We start from the raw sequence: 13,180 nt of genomic DNA on the forward strand, positions 1-13,180 counted from the left end.
GTGGGTGAAATGGGTAGTAAGACTCTCGGGGGATTGAGAGTACTTTGTAGGAATGAAAGATGCGAATGCAATGCTTGAATCCGCGAGACGGATTCAAGGAATGAAATATGCGAATGCAATGCTTGAATCTGTGAGACGGATTCAAGGAATGAAATATGCGAATGCAATGCTTGAATCCGCGAGACGGATTCAAGGAATGAAATATGCGAATGCAATGCTTGAATCCGCGAGACGGATTCAAGGAATGAAATATGCGAATGCAATGCTTGAATCCGCGAGACAGATTCAAGGAATGAAATATGCGAATGCAATGCTTGAATCCGCGAGACGGATTCAAGGAATGAAATATGCGAATGAAATGATTGAATCCGCGAGACGAATTCAAGGAATGAAAGGCATGAACGAAATGATTGAATCCGCGAGACGACTTCAAAGAATGAAAGAGGTGAATGCAACATTTGAATTCGTGAGACGGATTCAAAACATGAAAGGTACGAAAGGTATGAGTAAGGTGTTCGAATCCGCGAAACGGATTTAAGGTATAAACGACTAAAGCTAGTCTACTTGAGAAGAAGTCAATAGTCTGACCATAATTATGTCACACAAGTCATATAAGTAAACGTAAAGCAAATGAACAAAAGTATGATAGCAGTGAAAATATCCGAAGGTGTAAGGAATTACGAACCAGACAAGTAAATGTTTCTTAAGTGATATGATTCAAACTATGCTTAAATTTTCATATATATATATGAATGTATTTATGCGAATGCGTTGCATGCGAGAAGGTCGAAAGGATAAACGGGTCATGCGGGTCAAATGGCGATTGCCATTTGGGCTCGTTAGTTAATGTTTTGATATTTTAAGTTTTGTACTCGTAGGTGAACTTGATGAATGGACACACAATGTCACTAATCGGAAAGGAATAATCTTCGTAAGGTATGGATAACAAATCAACGGAATCTACTACCGTCAGGTATGTATAAAAAGAGTTATAACTTAAATAGGAGGTTATGACTCGACTAGGGACTGATGTATTAGAATAGAATATATATGTATATACAAACCGAAATGCAAAAATGTAGAATGAATTTCAAAATGTTCGTAATGATCGCCAAGTGGTATAGAACGTGAATGCTCGTAACTGTGGAAATCCTGATAGAATGTAAGAGATGACAAGTATCGTAAGAAATACTAACCTTGATGCTCGGCTTGTTGGCCATGTTCATTTGAACAAGACATTGTAGAAAAGATACGCATGGCATAAATAACGATAGTAACCATGGAAATAATGCTAAATTTTTTTGTTAAGTATGGATAAGTGAGTTTAAGAAGGGTGAATTTGGTTGTAACAATAAGTCTTTAAATGATTATAATATGCGTATGATAATATATCGACCCCTTCTATGAGCTTAAGGATAATCGGAAGTAACGATAGTAATGGAATGTTTAGGATGTCTCATAGTGAACAAAATGAAAGATAGCATATGATGTATGAGTAGAATGAAATAAATCAACTTATTTCAATTAGTAAATATACGAATGTAATATGCTTAAATAGGATGTTAGAAACAAGCCATAGACTTAGTATGTATGGTTAATAACTGCATACAATTGGAATAAATTCGATGAATGAAGCGCTAGGAGCTAGCATTATAAAGTGAAAGCGACACTAATAAGAGCTCTGGATCAGATCCTGACTTTAATCCGATTATGATAGTAATTTACTTGATTTAAGAACGGAGGGACAATGCGTACAAAGACGTTTATGAATGAATGAAACTCTTGCCAAGATCTCGAATGCATCCATGTGGTATTAAGCCTTGTGAACGAAAAGATGAAAAAGTAGGAGTAGAATTGGTCCAGTTGGAATGAGAAAGGTTTCGGGGACGAAACCATTTTAAGGGGGTAGACTTGTAACACCCCAAATTTCGTAGGACACATTATAATGTTTAATTCACAATGAGTTAGCAAAAAGAAATGGTAAACATGAAATTTACCAATATTAAGGTTTAGCAAAGTTAGTGTGTAAATATGAGGTAAAGTGATATGTTTTAAAAAGATAAGGGACTAGATGTGTAATTATGTTATAAAGTTGATAAAAAAAAAGAAACCAGACTTTGAGTCTGGTGTGCGATCGAGAGAAGGGAAAGGGAACTCTTTCCCTCTCATAAACCCTAAGTCACTAAAATTCCATCAATTAAAGGCGAAATTAGCAAGGAATCGGATGCATGAGCAAGGAATTTTGATGTACTAAGTGTTCTTAACCTCAAGTAAGTGAAATTTCATGATTTGGTGATGTTTGATTTTGTGGGTTTAGTAAAATTCGTGAATATAATGCATTAATTGGTATGATTAATGGTTGCTATGGTTGTTAAAACATCAAGAAATGCTAAATCTTGAATATGAGAGTGGTTTAGGGCAAAACCCATTTGCATGACAAAAGATGGTTAAGAATTTGTGAAGTTCTACATGCTAATTAGGTTGGTGTTGGTGAAATTGTTAGGAGTAATTGATTTAGAACTATGTGCTCATGATTAGAATGGTAGATTTCAAGTTAGTAGGATGTTTATGTTAATCAATGAGTGAAGTATGGAAATTGTGCTTAAGATGCTTGTACATTGTGCATAAACTGTGGTACGTACGCCAAGTGCTTGATGAAATGCTTAGGTGAGTTTGATATATGAGATTGTATGCAATGAATCGATGAATACGCATAGAAGGTATTAATAAAGTAATTGATAGTGAACTAGCTTGAATAATATGCTTTAGATGGAATTCATATGAGAATTCGGGTTGAATGTATGCTTTGATCAAAATCATGCATTTTGGGGATTTTACCTTGTACTTGTATGGTGTGACGGCCATCATGGCTTTGGTTATTTGTCTAATGGTGATTAAGAGGTGAACGTGTACAAAATGTAAAAACTTGCTAGATAATTATACGACACACATGATGGTAGGTTGATTTGATTGAACTACGAATAGTGTAGTAACGAGTCTATGCCTTATGAATGTTAGTGGTGACCAATGAAAGTCAAGGTGACATAGGAATAGAATGATTGATACGAGGAATGATCATGTATACTAACAATGTTGAAATATGATGGAATGAAAGGATATGCGTCGTATTAGCAAGGGATCAAGCATGGAAAGCTAACGGGTCAAGAGGAGACAAGGAAGGGAATACGAAAACGGACGCTCAAGGTAAGTGATTCCGTAATCACTTCTTAGTTGTTTATGTAATGTTATATGCAATTTAATTATATGTGATAATTGAGGTCAAATAGGAATGAATTGTATGATGTCAATGAAGTATTAAACGGATCTTAGTTTTGATCCGAGCAAGGTAGGTGTGATTAAGAAATTGTAGTTAAGTAGTGGAATTGGTTACTTATGTAAGGAATTCCTTTGTTATTAAGGATAGAATATAGTTGACTAAAATGCCCTTGATAGGTATATCGGGCAAACGACCTTAGAAGTCGTTTGGAAACGAGCTATTCGATTAGAGTAATGTCTTGGACAAGTATGAAAGTGAAGTATAGGGTTTGGTATGTCATAGTCCACTTAATGCGCAAATACCCATAACGGGTCAAAAATAAGCCTTGAGCGAAAATGGGTGAAGAGGATGCAATACGTCCGAGAATTTAATCTTTTATGATAGGTGCCAATGAAATTATTAAAGTTCATATGAGATTGAGGTCAAATAAACAGATTATGTTGATAAATGCACGAACGGGTCAAATAGTTAGAAAATGATAATATGTCGAATGCACGTAAGTTAAGAATTTCCTTAATCCGGAGGTAGGATTTGAAGTTAATATGATAGAATGTGAATTTACAAGCATGTAGGAAGAAACGGGAGGTTAAACGGGTAAACGGTTCAAAAGTTATGCGTGTTTTAGTGCGTACGGACGACGAAACGGAACTGCAGAAAACTGCAAATTCTAGAGGGCGTCGCCGACGGGTATGGGGGCGTCGCCGACGGGCTCCAGAAAGTGAATTTTTGGCTGACGGGTTATTTGACTGTCTACGGGGATTTTTTGCTACGGGTAATTGCAAGGGCCGTTGCCGAGGACCCTAGGGCCGTCGCCGACGCCCTCCCCAAGTTCAAAAACCTAAAAATTTGTTATTTAAGTTGATTTATGTATCGTAGGCTTCGGTTCGTTATCCGTGGACTACGGTGAACTTTCCAAACATGATTTTGATGGTTCCTTAGATGTCTATGGGCTATAAATCTAAGTCTAAGTCCCATGTAAATATTGTATGATTATATAAGAATGTAGGAAGGATATGTACGTATGTGGTTGTGTATGTATGTATGTGTAAAGACATGTATGAGTGTATGTACGTATGTAAAGTTGTAAGAAAGGTATGTATGTATGTAGAGGAGTATGTATGCATGTAAGATGGTACGTGTGCATGATTTAAATACGTAGAGTTTTAACGTTACTAATTATGCGTTTGAGGTTGGTATGTAATGCAGGATCGAGTACATCAGATTCTTACGAAATTTAAGCCCAACCCGGAATAAGAGGATGAGTAAGGATAGTTGGATGAACTAATGTTAAATTGTCAAACGTTATTCAGTCCTTAATTATATGAGATTAATGTTATATGATGTTGTCGTTGACTAATGGCTAAGTTGTATGTGATGCCCACAGGTGATACACGGACTTCTTCTGCTACTTAGGAAGTGAAGCGGACATAGATCGAGTCAAGAGCAAGGATTGCACGGATAGATCGATCGTATAGTTGAAATATATAATGTCTAGAAATGTAAATTTTAATATGAATGTTGTGAATTCTTTTATAGTACGTTTAACATTTTAGCTTTTGGAACCTTCTCAAAAGTAATGTCGTTAATAAGGAAAGAAATTTTAAAGCTCTTTTCCGCTGCGTCATTTTTAAGGTAAAACGTGTTAGGGCGTAACAAATGGAAGTTTGGATTCTATCAGTTTGTTAAATAACTTAGATTTGGTACCATTCGTGTTTCATTTGTTTCATCAGTGTTGTTAGAATTGATCATAGACATTGATTTGCTTGAAGAGGTGGCTGCAGTAGTGAAAGATGGTGCGCTGGCTCCGATTGCTGCTGTGAACCCTGAAGCGCATTTCCAACTAGGAGCCTTTTGTTTATGAGCTGGTTCTGGACCATGGATAGCTCTGTCTGCAATGATGCTTTTAAGGTATTATTCGTTTACCTATGAACGGATTGCTTTAATTTCTTTCCCCAGTCTAACTGAAAAAAAAATATATTTATGGCTGTGAAAATGGGTCACCGGGTTTTATTTGCAATGCAACAAATTATTTATGTTTGTCAAAATGGATCACTGGGAATCTGGTATATATCTGTTGTCATCTTGAATGGCTGACTTGGGTAGTAAAGTCACAAAATTATCCTGTGTAAGTAAATGAACCGGAACTATGCTGACCGGAACTAACCGACCAGACTAGCGACCCGAGTCCAGTTCGGTTTTAAGCCATAACACCCCAATATGATGTTTGTGTGCGTAACTTGCTTATCACCATTGTTTCTAATTGTTTTGTGTTTTGTATTGTTGGTGAGAGACGAGAAGTATAATGAGGCAATTTATAGCAGTGATAAACGGCTAGCTACAGCGATCGATAATCTTGCCGATCCTGGTAGCCCACAACCATAGGACACCAAAAGGGAATCCAAATTCAAAACCAAGGAAGAGACGGCTGTGAAACAAGATATGTTTACAACTGTTTTCGCAGGTTTGTAAGTTATTGCTTTCGTTGTTCATATGGCATAATTGACAATACTATGCGTATGTCTCCAAAAAGCACTTATTTAATATACCTTTCAGCAATGATGTTATCACAAATTCAACTTTCTGGTTAAAGGATGCTATGTTGGTATCCGTTCGGGATGCGGTTCCAAACGACTAATATGTATGATGTTTTTGGATTTTGATCAAAGGTTGTTATGTTGCATTGTACATGTTGGTGGTAGCATCTTTACATTTCGCAAATCTCTATATTGGACAAATCATCCTATTGACTACAAGTTTGACCTTCTATGACACTTTCAGGTATTATACCAATTTAGAAGTTAAAGATTAGTTTGTTTGACCATCAATGTCAAGGCTAGAGTTTGTTTAAGCTACAAGAATAAGTTGGAATTAATGTTTTGATTCTAGACACTATAACTATCTCAGAAGGTTTTATTGAGTCATTATTCCTTTTCTTTTTATTTGATTTTTCCCGTTTTTCTTTTTCGTTTCCAATATCCGTTACGGTATGTTTTGATATCCGCATAAATACGTGGGTGTTTTTTTATTAGATAAATAGAAAAATACAAAATTTTCGTGTTGAAGAGGTGAGCGCGAAAACGAAACATAGGGGTGTGTTTGGGTTAAACTATCTGGTGATCGTGGTGGAATCCGCAGCGCAACGCGCTCGGGGTTTAAATCTAGTTCAATTTAAATAAAACAAATAAAATCAAACGTTTATCAACATCTAGGGTGTAAACTAGACGAGCTGAGCCCAAGCTCGGCTCAATTGGAAACTCTATTTCCAACTGAGCTAGGCTCTGGCTCATTTATTGTTTATTAACTATTCTATTAATTATTAATGAATACAACTTTATAAAGAAATTTAAAATACAAAAAGCTCTTAACGTGCGATGGTGGCTCATTTATTGCTTATTAACTAATTTATTAGTTATTAATAGATATAAGTTTATAGAGAAAGTTTAAGATATAAAAGGCTCTTAACGTGCGGCGGCGGTACTCGACCACCAGTATAACGTTCGTAATTAGGGTTAAGTGGTTAACCCAACCCATACCTAATTATGCGAATAACGTGCGTAATTAGGTTTAACCCAGCCCATGCATAATTATGAAAATAATGTGCGCATTTATGTATTATAGCGTGCGTAATTATGCAAAGTTAATTACTAACTAGCCACCGCGTTCAATTGAAGGCCTAGCTTAGATCGAATGTGCGGTTGAGATGCTCACATACGCATTGCACGATAAGGTAGTCTTGTACGTTAACCGGCTTCTAAATTTATAATTATACATAAACAGGTTTAAAGAGAACAAACCTGAACACTATCATAGCCATCGAGATGAAGCAGAGCATAGTGCAGCATGCAGCCATGACCAGCCGACAATACAAACCGATCACGGTTAAACCAGTAGGGATTCTTGGGGTTATACTTCATGACCTCATCAAACAAAATATGACCCAAGGGAGCACAACCCATGGGCAACCCAGGGTGACCCGAGTTCGCCTTCTCAACCGCATCAACTGCCAGAAACCGGATCGTGTTCACCGATTCTTCCACCAACTGCGACTCGGTATCAACTGTTTTTGCAGCCGACTTGACGGTGGCGCGTGTGAACCACTTCCTCCGGGCTGGAGTGAGGGCGGAGGAGGTGGAACCGGAAGTGAAGGTGAAGTTGAGGGTGGGGTGATGATTGGAGATTTGTGGTTTAGTGGTGGATATGGGGTTACAGAGGAGAGGTTGAATGGGTGAAGATGAAGCCGCCATTGTTGATTTTGGTGCAGAGAAGATGATCATCAGAAGTAGTAGTAGTATTACCATATAGGCGGAGGAGGTGGTAGTGGTCAAAATATTGTTTTCGTGTATTCCAGCAGCAGCGAGGTGTCTCCACGTGGATTTGGATTTCTCCGCCTTCCATAATTAGCACTTTTCTTTTTCTTTTTAGGAACGACCATCTTTCTTTTATTAGACTATGCACTTCGTATGTTTGGAGCCCAATTGTCCCATCCCAGCTAGGTTATGTTTTCTTAACTGATCTTACGTTGGCTTCAAAATTTAGTTTGGGTATTCCCTTGAGAAACTATATCGCGGACTGTCACTTGATAGACGTTGTGCCACCACAAGAGTTGAACGCTCTCTGGCTTAAGACACGGTGGGACGAAAACCAGAGTTGGCTCAAGATAGAACATATCACACCCTCAATTTCCACATGCAGAGTTTTAACCCGAGGCGTGTGACTGACTAGGATCTAGCCACTAACCATGTTAAACCATCCATGTAAAATTATAAAAGCGTCACTAACAACATGATTAGTGATAACGTTTTAGTTTTCCAAAACACAGTTTATGTTGCGGCGAAAGTAAAGTAAACCCAACACGAATTTAAAGAAAAATCACAAGTTTAATAAGTGTTTCAAATATAAAGTGTTAACGAACCACACCACTCCAGCCGTTTGCAACGCCCGTCCACAGCTGTACCTAGTGAGCTGCAAAGCATGCAACTATGTGTCAACAATAAAGTTGGCGAATTCATAAATTTGAGTTTAGCAAAAGTAAAGTTCACAATGTTTTTTATTTATATATGACTCGGCCAGCTAACCCTTATCACGTGACTAAACTGTGTACCGAATGCTGACGTTTCGTTTGTGCCCTCATTAATGTCTATCAACATTAATGCAGGAGTGAAGGTTATAACCTAATAACACGGTGTGAGGTTTGTCAAACCTAATAGCGCTATCAACTAATACCCCGCGTATGCCCACCCGACAATCTAATCGGTAAAATGTAGGGACTTTCATGATAGAGTTTTTCGTTTAGTCCAAGTGTACTACCCTACCTCCAGTGGATAGTATGTTTCAGTGGTTCACACAAGGAACGCGCGCGTAGCCCCAAACAGGCTACCGTAAAAAATGTTGTTCCAACTAGAAACACATGCTTTTGGAAAATGATAGTGAACTCACCTTAGTTTGCTTGGTAGTAAACTTGAAATGCAATCATGAATGTCAATCTCGCCCTGATATGTTTACCGTTTCAATTAGTTTAATTTGGAATCGTTTCGCTAGTTGGATATAATTTGTGTTATATTTAAAACATAATAAAAATATCGTATGTAACCTCCCTCTAATAGCTCCGAATAAATTAAATACGTGCATTAAGATACGAAGGCTTCTTATTCCACAACAACGAAAGCACTTTTTCACTCTTTCATATACTAGGGGATTTCACTTGGAAAAGAAAATGTTCCATACTAATGGATTCGGGTCCATAACCATGGGTTCCAATGCACGAGATCTTGTAGCACTTACCAATGAGGCCCTATCGATTAGTATTACACAGAAGAAATCAATTATAGATACTAATACAATTAGATCCGCTCTTCATAGACAAATTTGGGATTTGCGATCCCAGGTAAGATCGGTCCAGGATCATGGGATCCTTTTTTATCAGATAGGAAGGGCTGTAGCACAAAATGTACTTTTAAGTAATTGCCCCATAGATCCTATATCTATCTATATGAAAAAGAAATCATGTAACGGAGTGGATTTTTATTTGTACAATTGGTACTTCGAACTTGGAACGAGCATGAAGAAATCAACGATACTTCTTTATCTTTTGAGTTGTTCTGCCGGATCGGTCACTCAAGATCTTTGGTCTCTACCCGGACCCGATAAAAAAAATGGGATCACTCCTTATGGACTCATTGAGAATGATTCTGGTCTAGTTCGTGGCCTATTAGAAGTGGAAGGCGCTCTGGTGGGATCCTCACGGACATGCAGTCAGTTTGATAAGGATCGAGTGACATTGCTTCTTCGACCCGAACCAAGGAATCCCTTAGATATGGTCAACAAGACTTATGACATAATATATAATACTGATGAAGTATTAGTGCTAATATTTGTGATGCACATGACACAAGAATTTTACCTAAAGTTCATAAAATGATCATTTATATAATTATACGCTATTATGAAAAATTTATGAGAAACAAATGTTAAACATAACACATGAACTAGTAATGTGACAACCTAAATAATAATCATGACATCTTAACCGCCCCCCCCCCATGTCTCTCTTTTTGAACTTATGTAACCTCCCTCGGTATGAAATTGTGGGTTACAAATGCTATTTGATTAAGTCTAGCATCCAATCTTCATCTAGTTAATTGTTGGTAAGAAGCCTTTTGCCGCACTTTCATAGTTCTTGGATTAAATTTGTTCTAAAACTCATTCTAATTCTCCTTTTGGATGTGTATTCTCTATCATCATCAGAAGTTCTCCATCAACCAAGTGAAAGCATTGCCATCTCCATTATCACCATCATATCATCTTGCATTTTAACATAACTTTCTTTTTATTTGCCTTACAATTAATTTCTTATTTCTTTCTGATCCATGAATGTAAGTCAATTCTAATCATTTATACACATCAATTTTTTATTATTTATAAAAAGAAATCTATATGCACCCATGTGTAACAATCATTTCATGTAAAAGTCACCCAATTAAACATTCTACGCAACCATGACACTCCTCCAATGCAAGCTCCTGAGCTGTATCTAACGACCTACAAAGCATGCACAAGTGTGTCAATATAAAGTTGGCGGGTTCACGGTTTTTCAGTGTTGTTACAAAACAGGTTGTTAAATTACTCAATTTATAAAACATGTCATGGGGAGCTACCCCATCTTTAAGCTACCAAAACTGTGTGGTTCCGAAACTTTCCTGTTTAAGTTGATTGTGCCCCAGGTCAATGTCTATCATCATTGACCAGTTGGCAAAGGCAAAAGTTCACACCCGTCCTGCTCGGCACGGTGTGAGGTTTGTCAAACCTAATAGCGCTATCAACTAATACCCCGTTTGCCAGGCCCCAACGACTAATCGGTATAATGGGGGGGGGGGCTTTCATATAGAGTTCGTTTAATCTGCTAAATACATGAAGTATAAGAAGTATTTAACAGTATTCCAAAACAAGAATACGTGGCAATCCCAAACCAGGGAAAGTGAGGTTCCCAACCACCGGCAATACGTGTTTTTAGTAAATTTGTGAACTCACCTTTGCTTAGCTCGGCAGATTAAATTACTTAAATTAGTATGGTCAACCACGTCCTATTATGGTTACCAAAATTATTAGGATTTATACACAAATATTTCACGTATTTTCTACACATAACTAGCAGGTAGAAATGAAGTAAAGATATCATGTAACACGTAAAGCATGTGGGCCATACATGGACTTATAACAAAACGCCCAAGAGTGTACAGTACGAGTGTGCGACCCAACATAGATGAGTGTGCGGCCCATTAAAGGTGTGCGAGCCATTATAGGTGTGCATCCCAATATAGGTGTGTGGCACACATGAAAGTATGCGGCCTCATGATAGTGCGCGGTTGTGCATCAGGTGTGTGTACCATATAGAAGTGTGCGGGTCAGCATGGCACACGAGTATGCGGTTATGCATTACATAGTTGTACAATGTGCAGCTTATGGGTGTACGACACAAAAGTGTGCGGATGGTAAGTATGCGACATCAATATAAGGTGTGCGGTGTGCATCAAAAGGGTGTACAATATGCAGTCTAAAGGTGTAAGGTACAAGAGTGTGCAGCACAAGAGTGTGCGGGTCAGTTAAACCCTGCCGTAAACTACGGTGCTCACCCGTAGTCTACGGTGCAGTGTTTCTGGTCAAACCAGCAACCACCCATGATTATACGGTCAAAACCTTAATCATCATGTGTATTATCCATACTAACATAATCACAAAACTTACATTAACTCACATGAACCCTAATCATGAACTAATCATTATCAACAACATCAAGTCGGATTTATGAGTAACATATCACACAACATCATCGAAACACTAACATTATGCAATCATAGTTTATCAAATACATCAACCAATCATCAAAACTGATTTAAGAATTCAATATCACCAGAATCATCAACTCTTATATATATATCCCTAGATATTCATATAACACCAAAATCAATCAATGTAAACCAGATCTAGCATATCATTATCATGAGAAACCCTAAATAACCAACATCATTCATACGATTAACCCTATGTTCAACATGATGTCTATCAAAACCCTAGATTATACACATAATCTCCTAACACCGAACACCACTTCATCATGTAAGGAAAACACGGCCACACATATTGAAGAGAAAACAAATAAAACGATGAATAACACACTAACCAAGAGATGGAGTGCAAGAGAGAATGATAGATCGGGAGAGGTAGGGCTTCGAGAGGATAGTTGTCGTCGAATGATTGAAGGAGAGCTAGGGTTTGCTAATATTTTGAAAACACCAAGTTTTGTGCGCATATACATACATATCCGCATACAAAATGAAGATGGGCTAGGGCGGTTTGGGCTTAGGGAACAATTGGGCCAAGAACCAAAGAGCTACGGAGTGTGCGACCTGAGCCCTAGTGTGCGACTGAACATTTATATACTTTAAGTATTTAATATTCCATATACTTACAACATTCAATTATAACCAATCAATTCTACCAAGTTTAATGCACTAACATAATACACACACAATGACAACGTATAACGGAATGTGAAGAGTAACGATACGAAGTTAGGTCACGAGATTAGACAACGCTAACCTTGAAAGTACGGGTTGTCACATCTCCCCAAGTTGAAAGAAATTTCGTCCTGAGATTTAGCATGCAGTCACTGAAGAAGCTAGTGTAGTTGAGCGTTTTCGCTGGGTGTCACATCATAGATTTCTGGTACCCAGCTATATTGACAAGCATGTAAAACTCGTGACAAGAAATCTATCCCAGAAGAATACTAAATGAATAACCCACGGGTTATCATAATATGTATCAAAATGATTTATGAAAATGATTTTAAAAACGAGCCGGTTAATTGTATTTACCAGTGAAAACTGACGTATTTTTAAAAGATTAAACTGAAGGTAACGAACCCTAAATATAGGGTGGATTAGCTCGGTCAAAGGAGAAGCTTAGGAATTTGTGACTCCTCTGCTTTAAGGCCTATGTCCTTAAACTCATTTTACTTCGGATCCTACTTATGGGATATTGTATCAAACGCTTATAAGTTTTCGTTAATAAATTTCAAACTTTTATATTATTAATTTATCATCCTATATTCTGCTGTGTATTTGTGTAACTGTTATCAATCGTCACGCATAAACCCACCAACCGGGCCCACTGGAAATCGGGGTGTGACACACTTGGTTAAGACTTATTTTGAGATTATTCTTGTTTGCGGATCACCTTTATCATCATGACCAGGTGAGTTTCGCAACCCCGTTTTACTCTTTTAAATTGTTTTAGGGGGGAAACATGCTAAAACTTTTATATAAACTATGTTGTGTATACTTTGAGATTTTGAAACTCTAATACTTTTGAGACATTAAGACAACACACCGAGTTATAAGACTCTAA

At 37.6% G+C, this 13,180-nt stretch overlaps 1 long non-coding RNA gene across 1 annotated transcript; it reads left to right on the plus strand.

The window, feature by feature from the left end:
* The first annotated feature begins 2,150 nt into the window (after positions 1 to 2,150).
* Positions 2,151 to 4,848, plus strand: LOC110874491. The gene is made up of 4 exons (XR_002555993.2): positions 2,151 to 2,270; positions 3,116 to 3,204; positions 4,484 to 4,539; positions 4,662 to 4,848. It is a non-coding gene; the product is annotated as an uncharacterized LOC110874491 (long non-coding RNA).
* The last annotated feature ends 8,332 nt before the right edge of the window (positions 4,849 to 13,180 follow it).

Source organism: Helianthus annuus, chromosome 9 (assembly GCF_002127325.2).
Source record: "Helianthus annuus cultivar XRQ/B chromosome 9, HanXRQr2.0-SUNRISE, whole genome shotgun sequence".
Lineage (NCBI taxonomy): Eukaryota > Viridiplantae > Streptophyta > Magnoliopsida > Asterales > Asteraceae > Helianthus > Helianthus annuus.